Below are 22,500 nucleotides of genomic sequence, written 5' to 3'. Positions count from 1 at the left end.
CGGCTGGGCTCAATAAATAAAACCAGTCATGCACCCAGAGACAGAACAAGAGCAGGGGAAGAGGGGAACAAACAGGGTGAGAATCACAAAGAGGAGAGAGAGGGAGAGAGGGAGAGAGAGAGAGAGAGAGCACAGGAGCGCGTGGGCAGGACGTCTCTCTGCTGGGTGTCTGGCAGCTGGTCCTGTCATGGCATTCTGAGGGCGAGTGTTTGAGGCGGGCGACAGAGTAGCGGACTGCGCCGTCAGACACGCAAGCGCACCCTCCTCGCACGCTCCGCAGACCAGACGCTTCCCGCTCGCTGTCGGGCCAGCCTCCGGTTGAGTCGTCCGATTCAGCACGCCTTTCCGGTCGGAAAGTGTTCGGAAAGCTGGTGCGGGCAAATGCAAGCTCGTTCATGGCCAACTTGCGCATTCAGCAAGACAATTTGTGATCAAACCCACACACACATACCCACACACACACACACACACACACACACACACACACACACACACAGTTCCTCCATCTCACATCTCACTTCACTGAGTGTGTGTGAAGTACATACACCCCAGGAGACAGTGAGATCCCAGGCAGAGGAGACAGTGGCCAGCGTTCTGCTGACCTCTGCACATCTCGCTCCCCCCTCCCTCTCTGTCCCTCTCAGCCCTTGTTCAGAGGGCACACAGTCACTGGTCAGAGCCAGGCAGGCTTCAGTGTGTTGCTGGCTGGCTGACCACTTGGATGTACAGTCGGGGAGGTCAAGGAAGTCGAGGCAAATCAAGTCAAATTTATTTGTCCAGCACTTTTTACCACACCCGCGAACACAAAGCAGTTTTATACGTGTATGGGTTCCAGATCCCCGATGAGCGAGACAGGATCGACAGTGGCAAGGTGTCCAACTCTGGTGAACGGTACGATTCAGTCAAGCCAGCATCGGCTAAGCGAAACTGCTTCCAGTGGACGGTGGTGGAAAGTTCATTTGAGTTGACTGCAGTTCATCTGAGTTGTTTGCAGTTCATTTGAGTTAGTTGCCATTTGAACAAAGCAGGTATACTTGTCAACATATGCAACAATGTTTCCAAAAGTGGTGTCCATGCAGCTGCAAGGTCTCACACTCCTGGTAGCAGGAGTGGAATTTCAGAGAGCAGCAGTTTCTGATATCGCTGTCCTTCCACTGTATTCTGTACCTACACACTTGATTAAGGCACATCCAATCTGGCAAAAAGATGATATGATATAAAAACATCACCCTATCTTTTTTCGGGAGTTCTGGAGTGTTCATTTATCATACACGGCTACTGATAATGTTTGTGTGAATTTGGTGGTTAAATTAAGCTTTGCTTCAGCTTAGAGTGGCAGATGTCAAAGACCAGGGTTAGAAACACCTCCCTAACAGTATGCACGAAAAAATTATTTAAAAGTGTCTTCCTCCTAAGGTTCCTGAAACCTTTTCTTTCACATGTAGAAGCAAAATTGCAGGAATGGCAAATATAGAGTAAACTGGGAGTAGAAGGATTTTATCAGGACCTGGTGGCCATGCATAATACCAGCACACACCAGAGAAGGTCATATTAAAAATTATATAAAATTATATAAAATATAAAGACTAGATTTCAGCACCTTGGACAGCTCCACTGGTGTGGGGCATTCATAACTGCATCAAAATAAAGGCAAAAACACAGAACTTGAGCTTAGGTTAATATTGCTAGTTAACATTACGTCATAAATCTAACGGAGAAAGCTAATGATCCGCTAAATCTATGCTAACACAGCATGTAAAAGAACAGCAAGCAGCATGGTACGGCCCCTTTTACAGACCCTCCTTGCTGCTTCATAGAATATGGGCCTTTAAACTGGCTCTGTCTCTGTGTTACACACTGTAATCACAATATTACTCACTGTGCCTTCTGTCACCAGTAAATGGCAAGATTTATAGACTTCATTATGCTTTGCCAGTGCTAAACAGACTATAGGCCTTAGCATCCTGTGATAGAGAAACGGAGAAAGAGAGAGAGAGAGAGAGAGAGAGATGTACAAAGGCTTCTAGTGGACTTTGGTCATTAGTCACTGGTAATCTGGTCGTTTAGCCATTATGAGTTATGCTGAATATGTAAGGATCTCTTGTCCTGGTCAGCAGGTGAGAGAAGGTTTCAGGCCCTCTTCAGGCATTTGAACTGCTTTCCACATACCAAGAACAAGGGTTGGTATTATTTTAGTAGGTGCCATTGAGAAAGGTAGATGAATGAATCTGGAATTAGACTTCACCACAAAATAACAAAACAGGCAAATGACAAGCACATGTCCCAGCAACAGAGGGACAAGCTACGGATGTGTGAAATAATAAAGGACGGGCCACGTGTTACTTTGTCTTGTTCATGTCTTGCTGAACTCTATAGCGTCTCAACAGCGGGTTGAACAAAACCACAAATTTACAAACCATGCATCCATTCATTCTGAAGTTCAGACACATGTGGTGAACAGCATACGCTTGGATAGCAGATGTCCACTCTTTTCTCTCTGTACCCCTACTGGCTGGGATGAAGCCGTCTAGTGTGGGCCTGGTGTGGGTCCGACCGCAGGGCCCCGTGCTGGGTCAGCGTCGCGGCTGGTTGGGCCGACGACTGATGGCTTCGGAAGATCAAGCCGACAGAACCGTAGATCCTCATCAATCAGCAGCTGACGCCGGCGCTACTGAGCAGGCCGGAGAAGCCACGACACACCCAAGAGGAGACCGGACTGGGAGAGATCAGCTCTCAACACGGGCTGCGTCTCGCCATAAAACCGCTCAGACTGCCACTTAGACACACGTCGTCTCACTAGGGTTACAAATATACAACACGGAGGGTCGTGAGCTGCACTCCAAGTACAATGTTGAAGGAATGAGAATTAGGCGTCTCTTTCGGTCACTACGTGGAATTCATCATGTAGCTGCCACTAAGCAGCAATGAGCCATTGGAGGGCGTAGAGGGCACAGACGTGTGTCTGAGTAGCCCTGGTTACAGAATGACGTTGTCTCGTTTACAGTATGGCTCCTCAACTCCACACCCATCACCCCGTGCAGCTGCGCTACATGTTCCACGGTGCACTTAGCCATGAGGTTCAAGAGCAAATGAACCTTCAAACTTGCTTTTATGCTCTTCTAATTCAGTGTGACTATTATTAGCTACAACTTGCTCGCAAGATCTTAACTGAAAGAGAAAGTGCAATTAGCATGATTAAGATCTCAGCGCTGGCCAACGCCACTTCTCCGGGCACAGACGGAGCATAAATCACGACTGGGTGCTGCATTTGGAGAGGCCCAGAGTGAACGACCCTGATGGGAGTGGCCTTGGCTCCAACCAGGGGCTATAAAAGCTATAATTAAATTGATATTGATATGATACATCGTTTATTAGCCGAGGACCCCTTTAAAGGGAGCGCAGTTCAAAGCTGTTGAAACCGCAACACAGTAGCCAGCTACACTGACCTATATTCTGGCCAGAGGATCCGGGTCACCCTCTCGCCTCGCCAACTGCTCCACTTCTGAAAGTCTCTCTCCGGACACGTGGCTCTGCGTTTGACTGCGAGGTCCCCACGTTACCATGCGTGGGACACTCACGTACCCCAAATACGAGTGGGGAGAGAGGAGCGTCATTCACATCCATGCTCCAGGAAACTATTGGTAGGCAAGAAAGCGAGTGGTCAAACATGCACGGAGCACGCAGGTGGGGTAGCAAGACCTCTCTTTTCCCTGGGGGACATACAGAACTGTGTGAATGTTTTAGGCAGGTGAGGAAAAAATCCTACAAATTAAAAATGCTGTGAAAACGTTTATTATCGTATTATTATCGTTTATTTTTGTCAATGAACAAAATGCTAAGTGAATGAACAACAGAGATACTTAAAACCAATCAACATTTGGCTTCAAAACAGCATCACTTCTTCTTATACTTGCATAAAATCTGGGATTTTGTAAGATATAGTCAAGTGTGTGATTAATACCAAACACGTGATAATGAACATCATCATTAACTGAAACAGAATCACCTGTGTAGGAGATGTACAACTGGATGAGGCCAAACTCTGCTACAGGTGGTGGAAGAAAGTTTCACATCACAGGTCATGCACCATGGCGAGACTGAGCAGAGCAACAAGACACAAGGTAGTTATGCTGCATCAGCAAGGTGTCTCCCAGGCAACGATTTCAAAGCATGCTGGGGTTTGAAGATGTGCTGTTCAAGCTCTTTTGAAGAAGCACAAAGACATGGGTATCGCTGAGGAGCACAGACACGGTGGTCGGCCAAGGAAACTTAGCGCAGTAGTTGAAAGACACATCACGCATACTTCTCTTCGAAAGCAGAGGATCTCCCACAGTGCCTGCAGCTCAGTACTGGCAGAAACCAGTGGGACCTATGTTCACCCATCTTCTCAGACCAGAAGTCATCATAGAAGTGGTCGTCATGGAAGCATGGTGGCCAAAAAGCTGTACCTTTGACGTGAAAACAAGGCCAAGTGTCTCAACAATGGACGGAAACATATGAACTGGGGTGCAGAAAAAGAGCAGCAGGTGAATGTAAAATGTTTGGTTGTAAGAGAAGGATGTTTGGTTACCACAGGGCTGGTTGTGTGATACAATAATGAGTGTCTGTAGGCAACAGCAAAGCTCTGTGGAAGTTTCTTGCAGGATTGGGGCTGCGTTTCAGCAGAGTTGCTGATTTGGTCAGGATTCATGGTGTCTTCCATGCTGAGAAATACAGGCAGATACTTACCCAACATGCAGTACCATCAGGGAGGCATCTAATTGGCTCAAAATTTATTCTGCAGCATGACAACGACCCCAAACGTATAGCTAATTTCATGAACTATCTTCATGAAGAAGAAGAACACGGAGAACAAGAAGAACAAGGAGTCTTGGAAGTGGAGATATGGCCCCCACGGAGCCCTGATCTCAGCATCATCAGGTCTGGGATTACATGAAGAGACAGGGATTTGAGCAAGCCTACATGCACAGACGATCTGTGGATGGATCTCCAAGATATTTGGAACAACTTCCCCTCAGAGTTCCTTTAAAGATTTTCTGCAAGTGTAACTAGAAGAACTGATTCTGTTCTGTAGCTAAAGGGTGGTCACACCAATTATTGATTTGAAGTGGATTTGTCTTTTATTCAGTCACTTTAATTGACGACAAAAAAAACAAAACAATGAACACTTCTATTTCTGGAAGCATTTGTGCATTGCAGATTTTTTTCCTTTGCACAACAAGGCATTTTATGGCAGATCAAGGCCACGTGAGATGATGTGTGGGGCCAATGTCAGCCGCCAGATATGAGATCATATCTGTCCGCATGCTGCGTACGAGTCCATATGCGAGCCGCACCAGGCCGACTGCTTACCCCCTCTCATTCTGCCTCTCAGCAGGGAGCTGGGAATTATACATCCTAGTGCGCCTGCTTCTTTAGACTAGGGCAAACAGCATCTTAAACTCTGCTATCAATAAGAAGGGGTCTGTTGAGAATCCTCCATGCACGTGCCTTGCTGAGCAACAGTCCCATGCTCTGTTTGCTTGCTACACTTGCTACACTCTGAATATACCTCTGCTATGTACTTGGTGCTGTCTCGCTCCCCTGAAACCAGGATCTGAATCCCTACCAACGTGCCACAGTCCACCGACACTGTTCTCCTCAAAATGCTCATCCGGGCTGCATTAATGTACATGTGTAGTGATTGGGAACAGAAAAGAAAGGATTTGGGAAAGTGAAAGTGAATATGATTCCCAAATCGCCCCCCCCCCCCCCCCCCCCCCCCCCATGAAGGCAGGCCATAAGCCCAGAGACGCTGCAGGACCTGCATTTTTTCAATCTCAGCACTCCCACAGGACTAAAAAAAAAAAAAAAAGAAAGAAAAGAAGAAAGACCTCCACTTCACTGTTTATGCACACCGCCATCTGTGGTCACTGCGAGACACAGGGCACATGGAAACAGGGTTATGGGTAATTTGGTGCTATGAGAGTGCAGTTTCAAAGGGGCCTGGTGGGCATACAGCAGCCGTTCTCAGTATCAGCAACTGAGAACAGCAGGTGGCTTTTGGGTGGTGAGGGGGTGGGGTTCAGCACAGTGTGAACACCCCCCTACAGGGGCTACTTCTCACCTCTGGGAACACGACTTCCACAGGCTACGTCAGGCAAGCGGAGGCAAAATAACACCTGCACACCAGACCACCTTTAGTCACGGAGCCGCCAGCGCTTCCCGCCATTAATACGTGAGAAAAGGGGGCGGAGACGGCAGTACAGTGTGTTTTCAAATTGTGTCAAAAAGGGTGAAAGTAGTGAGAAAAATACTGATGAGAGAAAGAGAGAAAGGAGGGGGAGGAATTATGCACACGAGAGAGAGAGAGAGAGAGAGAGAGAGAGACAGAGGCGTGCGAGCAGTTCATCGTCTCTCAGTGACTCACTGTAAAATGGTGCCATTAAGAAGTGGTCAGTAGATTGCGGGGGGTCTTGTCCCCTCCTGCAAGACCCCCCCCCCCCCCCCCCCCCCCCCCCCCCCCCAATCCGCACACTCCAATGCCACATTCGTGCTCAGCTCTATTCTGACACACAAATCGCAGAAATTAGATCAGGATGTTACATGCAGACCAGTGGAGACCTCCTTCTTCAGCCTGATTATGTGCTCTTGTATATTTATTTCTGAGGCCATAAAACAGGGCAAGGCCATGACGAGCCTCTCATCCTAGTGTCTGGTGGGAAATGAGATTAAACACTATTAGTTTTACTGTAAGACCAAGAGCCGTTACTCATATATTAAAGTGGAAGTATCATCTCACACTACTGAATACTGCACAAAGGTTGGGTTCAAGTCTTCTTTTATGTTGCAATTAGGATAATACAAATGCACAACCATGAATGATAAAGAACAACTGTATGAAATAAAAAAAAACATGAAGAAAATAAAGAAAACGTAAGGGAAGTGAGCAATAAATAAACTATCATGGATGGCTGAAGTATACCATCTGACACTTCATCACCACTTACCATTCGAAATATCCTGAATAACCGCAAATTAACAGTGACTCATAATCTGTATACAGTCACCATTATTGCAAGGTCCCATAATTATCAGTCTCAACTGCTTCCATATTACAACAAACAGGCCAAAGACTCTGGTGCTCTGGTATTATCTACTTTATAATGATCAAAGACTTCTGCACTGCCTATGCATGTATCCTGTCACAAAGTCTCAGACGTCCTGACACGTGACTACAGAGAGCTGTGCTTGTTTCATCTTTACAAGGTTTCTTTATTTACTTTATTTTTAGAAGTGAACTTTGTATGATCCAAGAACAATCCACGACCCCAGAGCAGAAGTTAGACCCAAAAGCACAGCAGTGATGTCCTGGCTCCAAGATGGTGGAACGATCTTCCATTAGCTGCTAGGACTGCAGAGTCTATTGCTATCTTCAAGCGTTCTTGAGTTCTTACTAACTCAGCTGATATCACTTGCCGTTGTTCTTAAATTATATGTCTGTCTATGGTTATAGACACTTTGTAAGTCGCTTTGGATAAGAGCATCTGCTAAATGCCGTAAATGTAAATTTGTCAAAGATTTAGACAGGCAAGCTGGTTACTCTTGGTTTGTTCTCTCGGATATTGGGGCAGTCATGGTCCTGTGGTAGGGAACTGGTCTTGTGACCGGAGGGTCGTAGGTTTGATTCCCAGGCCTGAGGCCATGACTGAGGTGCCCTTGAGCAAGGCACCTAACCCCAACTGCTCCCTGGGCGCCGGGCTAGGGCGGCCCACCGCTCTGGGCATGTGTGCACCACAGCCCCCTAGTAAGCACTAGTGTGTGTGTGTGTGTGTGTGTGTGTGTGTGTGTGTGTGTGTGTGTGTGTGTGTGTGTGTGTGTGTGTGTGTGTTCTAATTGCACAGATGGGTAAATGCGGAGGACAAATTTCGATTGTGGTGAAAAAACTCACAATTTACAAAATATGGCACATTTCACTTCATATCTCTCTTACATTAAATCAACTTGAATTAAATTCTTTAATTCTGTGTCTATGCTGCGGTGTCCTTCCTTTCGGAAAATAACTTCCCCCTTTCATAAACATTAAGCGGCGAAACTGCCCATCTTTCAAGTTGGTTCCTTTCTCCTCTGCAAGCTTTCCGCAAGCATCAACTGGATGGATTGTCCGTGTTCGGCCGCCATGAATAAGTCATGATGAGTACAATAACAGGCGTGTAATTTCGGGCCAGTCACTTATCGTTAAGCAGGAAGAGGCTACCACTGCGCTAGCCTGCAATTAGCCCTGCTCAGCATGGCAAAGCATATGTGACAAGCCACATTTTGTGCCAGGAACGCCAGTGACCGGTGCCGGCATGATCTCATCTTTGAGACACGAGACAAGGCGGGTGTAAAGTGTTGCATAATGCCCTGCTAAACGAGCCCGTTGTATCGGTGAAGTTAACAACCTATGGGGCGAACCAACAAGGAGAGCGTTGCTTGCGCAGAGCCGCACTGCATGGTGTCTTTATTTTAAGACGCCGGCTGGTGCTTTAGCTGGCTGGACGCTTACGCACACACGGGTTTAACAGGCAGCCGCTGCCAGGAGCGGACCCGACGGCTGTGGAACCGTCATAATGGAGTAAGTAATTGGATTCTGCGCGGGTTTTAGACTCGGTTCCGAATCCGGGGGCTTTAGAATCTAAAATGCTCCTGGTCGGCCAGACTTAGCACTTAGAGAGGAAGGTGTGTGTGTGTTCAGCCTTCAGTCAGAAACCACGCTGCTCTCCAAACAGCTCTGGATTAAGCATGGCAAATGGTACCCGCTTTGGATTAACGACAATTAGAGGATGAACTCTGGCAGGACCTCCGTGGAGTATATCAGATATCAGAGTGAAAAGAGACAGAAGTGGTAATAAAGATGAGGGGGGGATAGCAAACAGCACAGCTGTAGAGGTGTGTGTGTGTGTGTGTGTGTGTGTGTGTGTGTGTGTGTGTGTGGCTGGAGTGTTACTGAAGACTGGATAACGTGAACAGAGTGTGTGGGGGTGATTCACTTCAGGCCAATGTCGATACCTCTCACTCAGAACCTGTAAGCCAGGGGTCACCAACGTGGTGCCCGCGGGCACCATGTCGCCCGCGAGGACGTTATGAGTCGGCCGCGGGCTTGTTTTAAAAACAGCTCACTATATTGCCATGCACCAAAGCGCTGCATCGTTTATGTTTTTGCTGCTATTAGCGAGTGTCCGCGGTTGCTAGCGGTCTTCCCGCTTAGCAATTGACATGCGCACATGAACCCAATAACCGCTACCACCCCACGCCCCCCCCCCCCCCCCCCCCCCCGCTCAACAACTTTCTTTCTGGTAGCCTTCCGCAATAATTGGTATCCAAGAAGTAGCTCCCAACTTCAAAAAAGGTTGGTGACCCCTGCTGTAAGCCTTCAGCAGAACTATCAGACTCCATCAGGTGATGAGGCTATTCTTAGAGCGCCCGTCCGCCTGGACCACAGCCGTGTGTAGCACAGACGGGTCAGCGGGAGCCCAGTGGGGCACGTAGTGGCCAGCACAATGGATACTGAGCCAGTGGAGGCCACCACAGACACACCACAGACACTGACCCACCCATGGACACACATGTATGGCAGGGTGGTGTACAGCGTCCTACTGACGTGTAGGAGAGTCGGTATATGCAGCCAAAACTGTGACTTCATAAAAATGACCAGGTGAAGATCACTGGCCCGCTGGAACAGCTGGCTGTGGACACAGCCATGACCTCCTCTTAGTGGATACCTCACAGCAGCACTGACGTCATCTGGGCTGCTGCCTCTCTGCTCTAGTTAAAGTAAAGCTACAGAGCTGTGTGATGGAGCCGAAACCTCCTCGTCTTGCCCTCTCTTTTCACTCTCTCTTCCTCTCACTCCTCTCTCACTATATCAACTCACTCTCTGCCTATCAGGCGAGGTCAGCGTTCCGAGGGCTCACACCAGTGTTCTGTACGTGTGGAAGTCTGGTGGTATAACCGCACCGTACCTCCTCCCCAACCTGCCTGGTTGTTTTACACACACTCAAGCTTTCTCCTGAGGCCCGGGTCTGACACGCACTCTTCCGCTGGCAAGCTCACGCTCCGTTCTCCCCATCACCCCCTCCGGGGAGTGGCTCCCCAACACGCCCTACAACCGGGCCTCCGCAGAGCGGCACAACCAGGAAGTCGTCCCGTTAATGACCTGGCGGAGGCCGGGCGTGGTGCCAGAGGGACACGGGGACGGTTGGCGTGTGCGCTCCAGCCCAGGACGAGGCGCGCGGGTGGGGCAGAATCAGTCGGAGAGACTGCGGTGATGGGGCTGACGCATGGAGGTAGGGAGGGAGGGGAGAGGAAGCGGGACTGTCCCTCAAAATCCCGCAGTCGCCACAGCAACGCCAGGACAGCCTGGAAGCGTGCCACATACATCAGACAAGTGCTCTCCCGTGTCAAGTGCATTGCCATCTGAAGCATTGATCACATAAACACACAACCTCTGCACACAAACACATGCGACAGCATTCGCATTCACAAGAGTATATAAAAACCACAATCATTTTTCTTGACACAGCACTATGACTAGAACCACATTACCTAAACTATAATATGCAGCCCTGCTGATAAACAAAAAACAAAAAACAATGCCCTACACAAAATGAATGAAAGTACACGAAAGTATACATGGGGCGCTGCTACATCAGAAGATCGAGCTGGTAGAGAAACCCAGTCAGTGGTAGAGAGTGTCCTAAACTGCCCATGTAAAGCACTGTACTCTGTGTTACGCTACAGCAGAGGCACACGTCTACAAAACACAAGCCTCGGGGAACGTAGTAATGAAGCCATGGCGTTCTCCTGATCACACAGTCTGTCTCAGGCTTGCAGATCTTCAGGGGCTCTGAAGGACTAAAGACCACACTTCAAATGAAACAAAAAATGCACCTGTGTGTGAGTGTGTGTGTGTTTTGTCTGTCTGTGTCCGCATCTCCGCATCTGCATGTTTATATTGTGGGCTTGCATATTTGTTGTTATTGGTGTTGATACATATGTATGAATATAACTAAAATGCACTACATGAATCCAACTTATTTTCATGTCAGTGGATCATAAATGGTATAGAGAAAAAACAACCATGTATCTTTTAATCAACTAGAAATCTTGTATTCTGTGCAGAAATGAGCCACATATAGGTGGCTATATTTTTTGTGAATATGCCTAGCTGTTAGCACTTCTAAACCACTGTACTTTACCAAGCGGATGCCGTCATCCTGTCAGTGCTAATGTGTAGTGACACTTTCCAGAGAGGGGGCTAGATTGCTTTGATGTGTGGCAAATTAATGTGGAGAAGAGCTATCTGGGTTAAATTCTGCTGACACCTTCCAACACATGCTAAACTAACCTGACCTGAGGAGTTTTCAGTTCATACAGGTAGGACAGGGACAAGTGCTCCACTAAACAACCAGATAGGACACACAGGTAGGACACACAGGTAGGACACACAGGTAGGACAGAACAAGTGCTCCATTACACACTTTACACTCTTTGTGTTGCAGCATTAATCTATAACTCCAAAACTATTACAATTCGCTTGATGAAGTCCTGGAAAACCCTAGGGAAGCTCAGACTGTGACATGGAGAGACAGCACTTGTACTATAGGGTACGCAAGTTATGAATGAATGAATGGCTCATCTTTTAGAGCCGATCATGCTAATGCATGGATTCTTCCAATCGCCAGCTCACCTCTTGCAGAGCGAAGTGCATCAGCTCAAAGTCATCTGCAGAGTCTTTGACAGACAGACCGGAGTCGCTAATCAACACTCATTTCACCTGCGCATTCTAAAGTATAAAGTCTCTTCCGAGTACCAGCTCTGAGTAATGGCGTGTTGATCGATAGGCAGGTGAACAGGCTCAAGAGGATTTCTATTGGTAAGGATTTTCAACACTCTTCCCACTTGATCTGCAGAGTAGCAGCCAACTCGAAGCAGCTCGCTGACTCAGAGCGGAGCAGCATGGCCACAGAAGTTTGAAACAAATGTAAAACAGCAAACAACTATTTGTCATCATCATCATGCGATCTGCATCACGTGCAACTCGTGTGCCGGGGTCTAGAAACGAAAACGCCTCCGTGCCAAATCTGTGCTGCTTCTGAAGTGACGAATCTGTCTTTCTGCCTGAGGAGAGCTGGACTTCTTGTCACTTAGATGATTTCTAGTTCAGCTGTTCACCGATGCCAAACCAGCATGCCTGGACTTGTGGATGAGGTGGGATGTCATTATCGAGCCAATTAGCAGCATGTTGGGGAGCTATGTGGCTGTGAGCTCACGGCAGCGCCCACAATTGGGCCGGCGGGGACGGTGGGGGTGGTGGGGGCACCGAGCCGTTCTCCCAGGAACCCAGTCCACATGTGGGGTGGAGAGAACTCGGCTCCACGCGCAACCATCCGTCACAGGCGTAGTGTTTTCCACAAGTCAGCGCTTCTACAAGAGGCCATTCTACCCTGTATGCTAGCCACTCACTGGGGGAGGGGGGGGGGGGGGTTTTGTTGAGCCCCAGGGGAAATAAAACTGCCTTATGTGCACGTGCTATGTGATAGTACTATTAGCACTATGTCACACTTTGCTGAGTCATGCTTGTGTCTCATGCAGCAGTTTGCTTGCCTATTTGGAAAAGAGTGTAAATCTGTAGTCACTTTTTTGTTAAATGCACCACAAATGGAGTCATCTCTAGGAGGTTGCCGCCACACAGCTCTAAGGTACCACAGACATAAACGCTACAGCGTTCTGTGAGATAGACAACGCTGGAGAGGGAATTCTATCATTCTTGTTGTCAACGGGAAGCTATTGTCAAACCGAAAATAACTAAACTGGCATTTCTGTACAAAAGACACAAGCTTTGCTAGTGCAATCAAGTGATGCAGCAAGAGAATTAGCTTAGAATAGAGGGTTCCCGAAACCCCTGCTTTAATAACTGTAGGATTTGACCAGCCTTTGGGCAGAAGTGTCCAAGTTGCCATGTTACTAATGTGCTAATCACTTACATCCCAGCCTATTCCATTAAGGCAGAACTACACCAGACAGGGTGGATTATTATCATTTTTGACTATACGCAATGCTTCAAATGATCGACTCTACATTTATGAAGCCTCGGAGTATTTGTATGACAGTAGACTGTGCCAGCTAGCTTTTGCTCACTAGTTAGCTATGTTTAATTTATTAGAGAACTATGCCTATTCATGATTATAGCTTGCCTGTTTGAAAGTTTGACACATGACCCCAGAATGCAGCTTAAAATCAGGGAAGCATGTTTTTTTCTTCTGTATCAGTTTTAGTGTGAATCCACATTAGAATGGGGAAATGAAGCGATCTGAGCAGCAAACTGCAGCAGGATGGAGGATGTTGCTGCTGCCACTAACATAGCTGAACACTCAACTGGTGCTGCTGCCACTAACATAGCTGAACACTCAACTGGTGCAGCTGCCACTACAATAGCTGAACACTCAACTGGTGCTGCTGCCACTAACATAGCTGAACACTCAACTGATGCTGCTGCCACTAACATAGCTGAACACTCAACTGGTGCTGCTGCCATTAACATAGCTGAACACTCAACTGATGCTGCTGCCATTAACATAGCTGAACACTCAACTGGTGCTGCTGCCACTAACATAGCTGAACACTCAACTGGTGCTGCTACCAGATGTTCAGCTGTAGCTGAACACACAACTCATTCCGTAACACGGATGGGCTATAACAGCAGATTATACCAGTTCAAGTGTCTGACTAAGGGAAACAGAAAAGCAAGTGTCCCGTGGGCAAAAGAGCACAAAGATTGGATCTCTGAGCCTTGAACAAACATTGCCTGGTCAGATGAATCTCCCATCCTGCTGATGGGAGAGTCAGAATTTGGTGCAAGCAGCAAGAATCGATGAGCCCTTCCTGTCAGGTGTCAACAGTTCAGGCTGGTGGAGGTGGAGTGATGGTGTGGGGAATGTTTTCTTGGCACACCCTGGGTCCTCTGATGCCTGTGGATGGATGTATGGACAGCACATATGGATGGACATTTGGATAGTACCTATGGGTGGACCTTTGGCCAAAATGGCTTACCTAAGTATTACGGCTGCCCAAGTGAATCCCTTCAGGGAAGCTGTTTACTGTATGGCAGAAGAACACTTTCAGGAGGACCACCATGCCAGAAGGGTTCTATAGTCAGAGATGTGTTCCAGGAAAATGTCACTGAGTTTTCCTTGCTTCTCTGGCCTTCACAGTCCCATATGTTAAACCTATAGATCATCTCTGGTACCAGGTAGAACGTCAGTATCTCCAGAATCTCACTAGTATCTCTTGCGGCCAGTGCGAGAATCTATCTTCTCTGCATGGGCAGTCTATGCTATAATAAACTGCTGTTCTGAAGGCTAAATGAGGTCCAAAATCCTACTAGATTGGTGTCTTTAATTAAGTGTTAATTTAGTGTATGATTAAATAATATGAATAATTACATGAATAAAGCCATTTGTGATATAAGTTTAATTGCAAAGCAATGAATTGTTAATATTCACTGACAGATTGGTCCACTACTAATTGGTCCTATTAATTTCAGAGTGAATTGTATGTTATGGAGTCACATCTTAAATACACAATTTCTTACTTAGGCGATAAGAAACTAACTGAAACAAAAATCTTAAGCCATTGAACCTTAAAAACTGTTCTTACTGTCAGTCAGTATGTGTAGTTACGTGCAGAAAACTGCCCCTTTTTACCCGATTGGCTGAGAACACATTAGTATGGCTAACAGGACCTTCTGACTCTATCTGTCTGTCTGTCTGTCTGTCTGTCTGTCTGTCTCTCTCTCTCTCTCTCTCTCTCTCTCTCTCTCTCTCTCTCTCTCTCTCTCTCTCTCTCTCTCTCTCTCTCTCTCTCTCTCTCTCTCTCTCTCTGTGTCTTCTGTCCTTCATGAATGTAACTGTTGTGTGTCTAATGTGTGTGCATATCAGCCTCTGTCTGTCTTCTGTCCTTCATGAAGGTAACTGTTGTGTGTCTAATGTGTGTGCATATCAGCCTTCAAAAGTTTTTTTCAAACAGGTTTTGCCAAATAGGTAAGTGCATTACCCCTTCTGATGTACAAAAGCAAACAGCTGCTGTCAAAGAGGATATTTTTTTTAAGTAGTACATTTCTGTTTTTATTCATTCTGAATTCTATGTACATGGCTAATGTCATACTTTGAGAGCTCATTTAAATTCCATGTATTAGGATAGACAAGTAAGTTGTCTTTGTAGGTTATGACTAGAGAGGGGACTACTGACACAAAAAAAACGCTGTACTCACAACCAGACAACATCATTGTGTCATTTTACCTCTGACCAACTGAATGATGCCTCAGTGGTTGAAGTACAGAGCATCAAAAGTGCGCTAACCCAAGCTAATGACATTTACATATAGTCTATTACTGTTGTCTCTGGGCGTGAGAACCGAAGAAGCCTCAGTGACAATAAAGCTAGCCACTGTCAATCTTAAAAATGAGACTAAATTAGAAACTCAGACCAAAGACACCATTTGGTTAATTAAAAACCAAGAATGCACTGGTAAGCTTTGCAGCATCAAGCATGCTGGCAGCCCACATAACACAACAGCAGGTGTACAAAGACTGCTCGTAGTCATTCAAAGACAAAAGACTAATCAAGAATATTATCCAGGACATTCTATTTCTATTTTTAGAATTCTTCAATCAAGTATTGTTTTTAAATTAGATGTTACGTTAATTATATATTACTTGGTCACAAATAAGGCAGAAATGACACTTTCATGTATGTACAAATGTACTACTGCTTGGATCTACGTAGACCTCCTAATGCCATTAGCAAGAGTCCACTGTGCGCCATCGAAATCCACCAATCACTGCCGGGAGGTGTGTCTGACAGAGTGTCAATCACTTCTAGTGCCTGCACATCCCTCATACAGTAAAGCGCAATCAATGAAAGGCTTCAGGAACTTCGCAAAAGCAGTGGAGGATAAACAACCAACATCAGTGAAAAAACTGCCCATCCCTCTATTGCCAACAACTGTTTATGTGACAAAGACAAGTAAACAGAAGTTGACAAATAAAGAAAACCAAGCCAAAAAAAAACAGTTTCTCAGAGATGGAAAGAGCTATCTATAGTACTGGAAAGAGCTAGCTGTAGTACTGGAAAAAGCTAGCTATAGTACTGGAAAGAGCTAGCTGTAGTGCTGGGAAGGAACAGACACTTATGCTGATTTAGCCACATATCTGGTTGATTGGTAGTTAATTACCCTTGCTTGGTTTATTTTTTAGAAAAAAAACTACCCATAAATCTAAGACAGACAGTAATGGTTACACTGACACTCCAAAGCTCATTAATCATTTGACTGTGATGCTGTAGCTAGGCTAACTTTAGCTTGTTTCTGATGCTAAGGCTACTGGTTAGCATTGTTTAATTTGGATGTTGCTGAAAATGTCAATGTGAAGTGCCCAGGCAGTCATATTGGTTTGATGTTTCTGATGTTTGTGTCTGCTTGTGCTCTCACGGGTAATGTTCTTATTTGTGGTTTACTGCTAAATTGTAAAGTTTCTTTATCAAACATCTAAGGCATTGTACTGTGATAGTTCTTTTATGAAACAGATATTGGTATGTATTACTTTTCATGTCCAAACGATTTACTTCTTCATGTTTGTTGGCCAGTGATGTTGACAATTTCACAGCTTGCACTGCAGCCTTCTCTGTAAGGCGGGGCTTTGGAGGCGTGGCTAGAGAGGGAGGAGGTGGGACATGGAGGTTGTACTCATTTGAATTTTCATGCTATATTGACTCTGTTCCAAAGCTTACTGATTGCACCTTTAATACAGAACTCTGCAAAATTGATGATCACCAAACGATGGACCTTGGACCTTGACTGTCCATGAAGTTCCCTTGTCATATACTTTTTGCATGATTAACACTACTGCCAATTTCACACTAATCAAATAAAAGGTCATGCAAATCAGTGAATGACACATTGGAATTTTCCCTGGTCGCACCTTTGAAGACCTGAAACAACCTGCTCCTGACAGAGCAGCACTCTGAAGACATTAGTCCATACAAGACCAGAGTCACTACGTAATTTCCTAATGCAAGTGCATTTTTGGAGCCTGGATATTGCAGCAATGGATGAAAATAAACAACATGTGAAGAAGCGTCTTCGGTGGTGGTGTGTGAGTCACGAAGGGATGGTTCGCTGTGTTTTGTTTTCTGTTTCAGTGCTTGCTGGCGCCACACCACAGCCACCCCGTTGTCAGTGTTCGTTCTGTCACAGTGTTTCTGGTCCACGATATCTGCACACGCCCAGCGTCGGCCTGGTCCTGCAGGCACGCCACATCCTCGGCTCGCACACGCTCCCCCCTTCCCGACCGCTCGAAGCAGAGCCATCATTTTGTCAGTATCATCAAAGTCTTCTGTTTCTGAAAGGGGATGTCGTTTCTTCTCTGACGTTCTCCCAAGGGGATGAAGGAAAGTGGGGAGGTCAGACACAGGAATCTTCCACGGTTTGGCAAATGAAAGCTCAGGGCCCTGGTTCCCCCGGGGGGGATCGGGTTATCCTGACGGCCTCTTTTTATGCCAGGTCCAGTGTCCAGAATGTTGTCCACAAAGAGAAAATGGATACTGTGGCCATTGCTGCAGTGGACACTCGGGACTCTCCCAAACCAGAATTCCCCTTGCGTAATGAGAGTTGAGGTTTCCTCTGTCAACTGCAGCAACCTGAGACACAGAAGCTTCACCACAAGCTTTTATTCCTTTGAGGATTTGCATGCTAAGCTGTTTTTGTATACTGAAACCACCAAAAAACCTCAGTAAAGTTTTAAAGAATGTCTACTCATTCATTTGTACCTGTTTATTTTGATTTGTTTTACACTATAATGTTTCCAGCGATGTGTACTTTTACATTGGATCTTCTAAAAGTATCCATATGTGTGGTGTAATGTGTAAAGAAGTCTACATTGTACTAAAAAGGACATCCAATATCCTACATGAGAGGTCCCTGTTGTGGGTCTGAATAGCTGGAACTGTTCGTAAAGCCAAATGAGCAGAGCCAGGCAGTTTATATCTATGGTACCTTTTTGTAAGGGAAGACAACATATACCTTTTGAAAATGTTTTTAAAAGTCTAAACATTTTACATGGTTAGATTCGGTGTGCATGTCAAAAACGTGCTAAGAAAGCACAAGTCCAAACATTCAGTCCAAGCTGAAGATTCTTGGTCTATATGTGAACAGCTACTATATGAGATGGTGGTTACACTGTCAGAAATTGAAAAGCCATTTCCAAAATACTCACAAGTTATTTTACAAAAGCCTGCAAGGGATCACAGGCTTTTGTACAACAGAACATGTGAGCTACACTACACTGAAGGCCTTTGACTATCCAGAGACCTTCGATATAGACATAAAGTCACTGGGTTGCATTAATAATGATGGATGACCTGTCGAGGTCATATGTTAGTTCCTGTCATCCTGTCACCTGTCAGTGCTCTCTCCCTCACTCCTTCACTGCCCAATCACCACTGTCAGCCGAGCAATGCTCGCAAAGATATGGTCTTTCCTGCATGGGTGACACGTTGCAGCCACATATATACACATAGCTCATAGCTCTCCGAGTAAAAACTCTGGCATTCTGCTTCATTGATCTGGTAGGATTTAACAAAGCCTTGAGTCTGGACCTCCTCGGTGGGGACACTCCGCTCAATGACGTAGCTCATATTCTAAAATGTCTCTCCGCTTTCCCCCTACGAACACCCCCTTTTTCAATAATAAAATCCCTCTCCTTCTCTCTCTTTCTCCCTCTCTCTCTGCTAATCTATCTCTGTCTATCTCTGTCTGTCTGAGTCCGAATGCTATTTATAGTGCACCATACTCTGAGACATAAAGTGGAGGTGTGAGTGGCAATTTGCTCTGACTATCAACCTGCCATCAGTGTTGGACTCACTCTGCCCTGGGAATCTCACCTAGGTCAAACCACCTGGATCCATCATGCCAACATGGACCTGTGACTACAAGCTGAATGGAGCTCGGAAGCAATCAGAAGGCATGTCTGATAAACTACGCAAAACCGAGAAAACCTTCGTCCTGACTGCAACAGCTGCACAGCATCACACACGCTAGACAGTCGTGGGTGAAGAACGAATGCGGAATAGGTTAAGAGAACTTTCAGTACAGAACTTGTGGAGGGTCAGCTGACACCAGGGCCCTAGAGTTCTCCTCCTCCATACTCCACAGTCACTCTGAGAGTGCTCCTCCCCCACCCCTCCCCACCTGACCGTCCAGCAGGGGGCGTGACAGGCATTGTAGCAGATGCTCTGTTCCTACCATGGGAAACTGACTCAGAGTTACAGGTTGGATGTCTGTGAGAGAGCCTGTTAGTAAGATGATAATGATTCAGCTGAGGGTGGCTCGCACCCCCTCTCTGTGGAAGACAGGAGACCTTGATAAACTCTGAGAAATCATGAAAGCTGAGAGATCTTTCTTCTTTCCACAGCGACATTTTTGCCAGTCAAATGAAACAGACCCCCCATGAAGCCACTGTGATTTCTCATTAGAGTACGTTTTTTCCATTTAAGAGAACTCTTAGCCACAGATAAGACTGCAAAAGTCAGAAATATATGAAATTATAAAATTTATTCAAATGTTACAACTAAAGAAGTGCAGATGACCAGTGGGAGGCAACTGACAGAAGATTAGGAGTGGTCTGCTCAGCTGGGGAAAATCTCACAGAGAGAGAATATAATGATGGGAAACCGCTTTGCATTGGTGCTGTACCTGTACAACCAGACAGCCTGTCAAAAACACACACACACACACACACACACCACTACATCCCACATATCTCAGCCCAGCAGCCTCACCACCATGTAATTGGTGACCAAAGCTGGGCTTGTAGCTGGAAGAGGCACCAGGGTGAGAAGAAGGCCATGGCCTGCTTCTTCTGTGCAGGCCAGACTGACCTTGTGCACTGTTCTCAGAACAGTTAGACAACATGTGCAACAGAAGGCCGCCGTCTTTTCGAAAGCTAGACTACACGAGTGGCACTGCAGCAGTCACACAAGACCAGACTGCACGTTTTGAGAATCAGGTGCCAAACTAGGTTTGTGTTTAAAAGATTTCTGGACGTTGGCCCTCAGTTGATGTCAGCCCATCACTGCTAAGGAAGAACTTGGCAAGATTTTCAAAAAAGTGTCACCGCTCCTCGGGCTGATCAGAGGCGCTCACCGTGTGCCTTTCATTTTGAGTTAGTGCAGGTACAGTATCCCTCAACCGTAGCTGTCGATGGTTCTCTTTGATTTTAACAGCTTCTGTAGTCCTAACACCCACCACTACGTCTGTGCTGTAGCCAGAGGACGTGTACACCCCTGATCTTCCTGCATCTCTACCGTCCACTGCAGGTCCCTTCTGCCATGGTGTAAATGTGCAGTGCACAGCTGGGCTATAGGTGTTACGTGAGAGAGACGTAGGGAGGGAGGGAGTACGTGAGTGTGTCACTCAGCAAGTGACCGCCTCGAAGCCAGAAGTAAAGCTTAGCATAAATAACAGGACAGGATATATTCCCCATCACCCAAGCAAACGAATGCACCTGAGAGAAGACCACGCCCTCCTTCCGCACTGTGTGGTCGGACTGCACTTTCCCGCCGTTTTCCACAATGTCTGACAATTTTCATCCCTTCATCAACACCTCCCTGTCCTCCCTCCATGGAACGTGCCCTCGTATCGTGGCTCCCGCGCGGCCCTGTCGGGCTGGCCGACCAGGCACCGGTGCAGAGGACCGGCGGCGACGTCTGTGTGAAGCGCGCGTTGCGTACGATGTCGGGGTCGCGGGGTTCCTCCGCCGCTGCTGAGCTACCGTCTGCTAATTGCATTCGGGGCCGTTTGGGCACAGCGAGAGATCGGCGCACGCACCTCGTCAATGGAGCAACAGAGAGGCGTCGCCAAGAGCGACAACCACGCAACGGCGGTGCAGGAGACCAGCGTTCGCTCCTTCATAATGGGCAAAAACTTCCACTCTTTCCAGGTCTTCTTCATGGCTGGATTCAAAGCATCTATGAAATAGAAACACTTAAGCCAAATGTTCAAGGTTAAAGGCCCGGAATAATCATATATCCTGATGGCTATGTAAATAAAGTAATGGCAAAACTAAAATGCTCAAAATGTTTTGAAAGTACAAACTTGCATACTGAGGTCATTTTCAGGGTACTGAGATACTTGCATAAGGAGGTACTTGCATACCAAGGTACTCTCGTACTGAAGTACTCAAATACTGAAGTACTTGCATACTGAGGTACTTTTCTGCTAGTCACACGCAAAAAACACTTTTGTGCACTTTTTCCAGCACCTTCTCTTCAAGAAAATTAAATAAGTTTTATATACTTTCAAGGCGTTTCTGCCACTGAATGTGTGTGCTCTTCGTTTTCTCTTCATCTTTTTTACACAAGGCCTAAATAAATAAATAAGACAACGTAGATGTGAGTCAAGATCACGCTATTCAGAAGGATTTGAAAAGGCAAAAAGGCAGTTCTGAAGTTGAGTTTCTCCCATCAGCTGAGCCTGGCTCAGTTGCTATGCCAGCTATGGAGGAGATGACTATATTTAGATGACCATTATTATGGGGCTTTTCACACGTCGCCACAGAGATAGACGGAGGAGGGTTAGCCGTGACCTGTCTTATGGTTATCGTACGTCAATCGACAATTATGCAGTGAGGTGTCTGAATGACACTCAGGCTCCTTTTCAACACTGGTTTTTACCTCATGAGGAAAGACAAAATGCAAACACACACTAATACACACACAAATTCACATTCAATCCCCTGTTTATTTCCAACTGTGCCAAAACCCTGAACATCTGTTACTCTTTCTTGTAAAGATATTTCAGACCTAATACTACGCAGCATTTTAGACTACACGATTGTTATCTATTCTTAACAGGTAGCACAAAACACCAATATTAGCACAGTAATATTATCCAAGTACTGAAGCATCATTGTGTTGGCTCAAACACAATGTTGTTTTTGTTTTTTTGTTTTTTGCCAAACCAAAGCCAAAGAATTAATATTTGCTAATGGGAAGGTGTCCACATAGAAATGAATCAGTTCCAATCTAAATGTAATAACTGAAGAAAACCTTTCAGTCGAGGGTCATAATCAGATGTTTTGTAACTGAGGGCGTTCTTGGAACAGCTGCTAATATTAGTAAGGTACAAGTGAGAAACTTGGTCAGCATCGGTAACATTCACTATAACATGACAACACTATAACAACAATAACACTACAACATGACACGTTGACAAGTTTACAATTGCTAGAAACTGCAACATCACGTAGAATAGCTTATAAAGACAAATAATAAAACATCAGCTGTACTCTTCAGTCCTGATTGCTAAGTGAGAATCCTGAGATACAAAAACATGACCCGAACATTAAAATGACACCTGGCTTTAGTGAAAATATCAGACAAACTTAGTTTGCATGAAAACACTGCTCAGTTATAGGAAAACTA

General features: G+C 46.0%; 1 protein-coding gene across 4 annotated transcripts in view; it reads right to left on the bottom strand.

Moving 5' to 3' along the window:
* Positions 1–22,500, bottom strand: part of fgf14 (fibroblast growth factor 14) — a 100,587-nt gene that overhangs the window by 56,243 nt on the left and 21,844 nt on the right. The window lies entirely within an intron of this gene.

This window comes from Brachyhypopomus gauderio, chromosome 4, assembly GCF_052324685.1.
Source record: "Brachyhypopomus gauderio isolate BG-103 chromosome 4, BGAUD_0.2, whole genome shotgun sequence".
NCBI classification, from domain to species: domain Eukaryota; kingdom Metazoa; phylum Chordata; class Actinopteri; order Gymnotiformes; family Hypopomidae; genus Brachyhypopomus; species Brachyhypopomus gauderio.
This window is presented reverse-complemented; position numbering and strand designations above follow the sequence as displayed.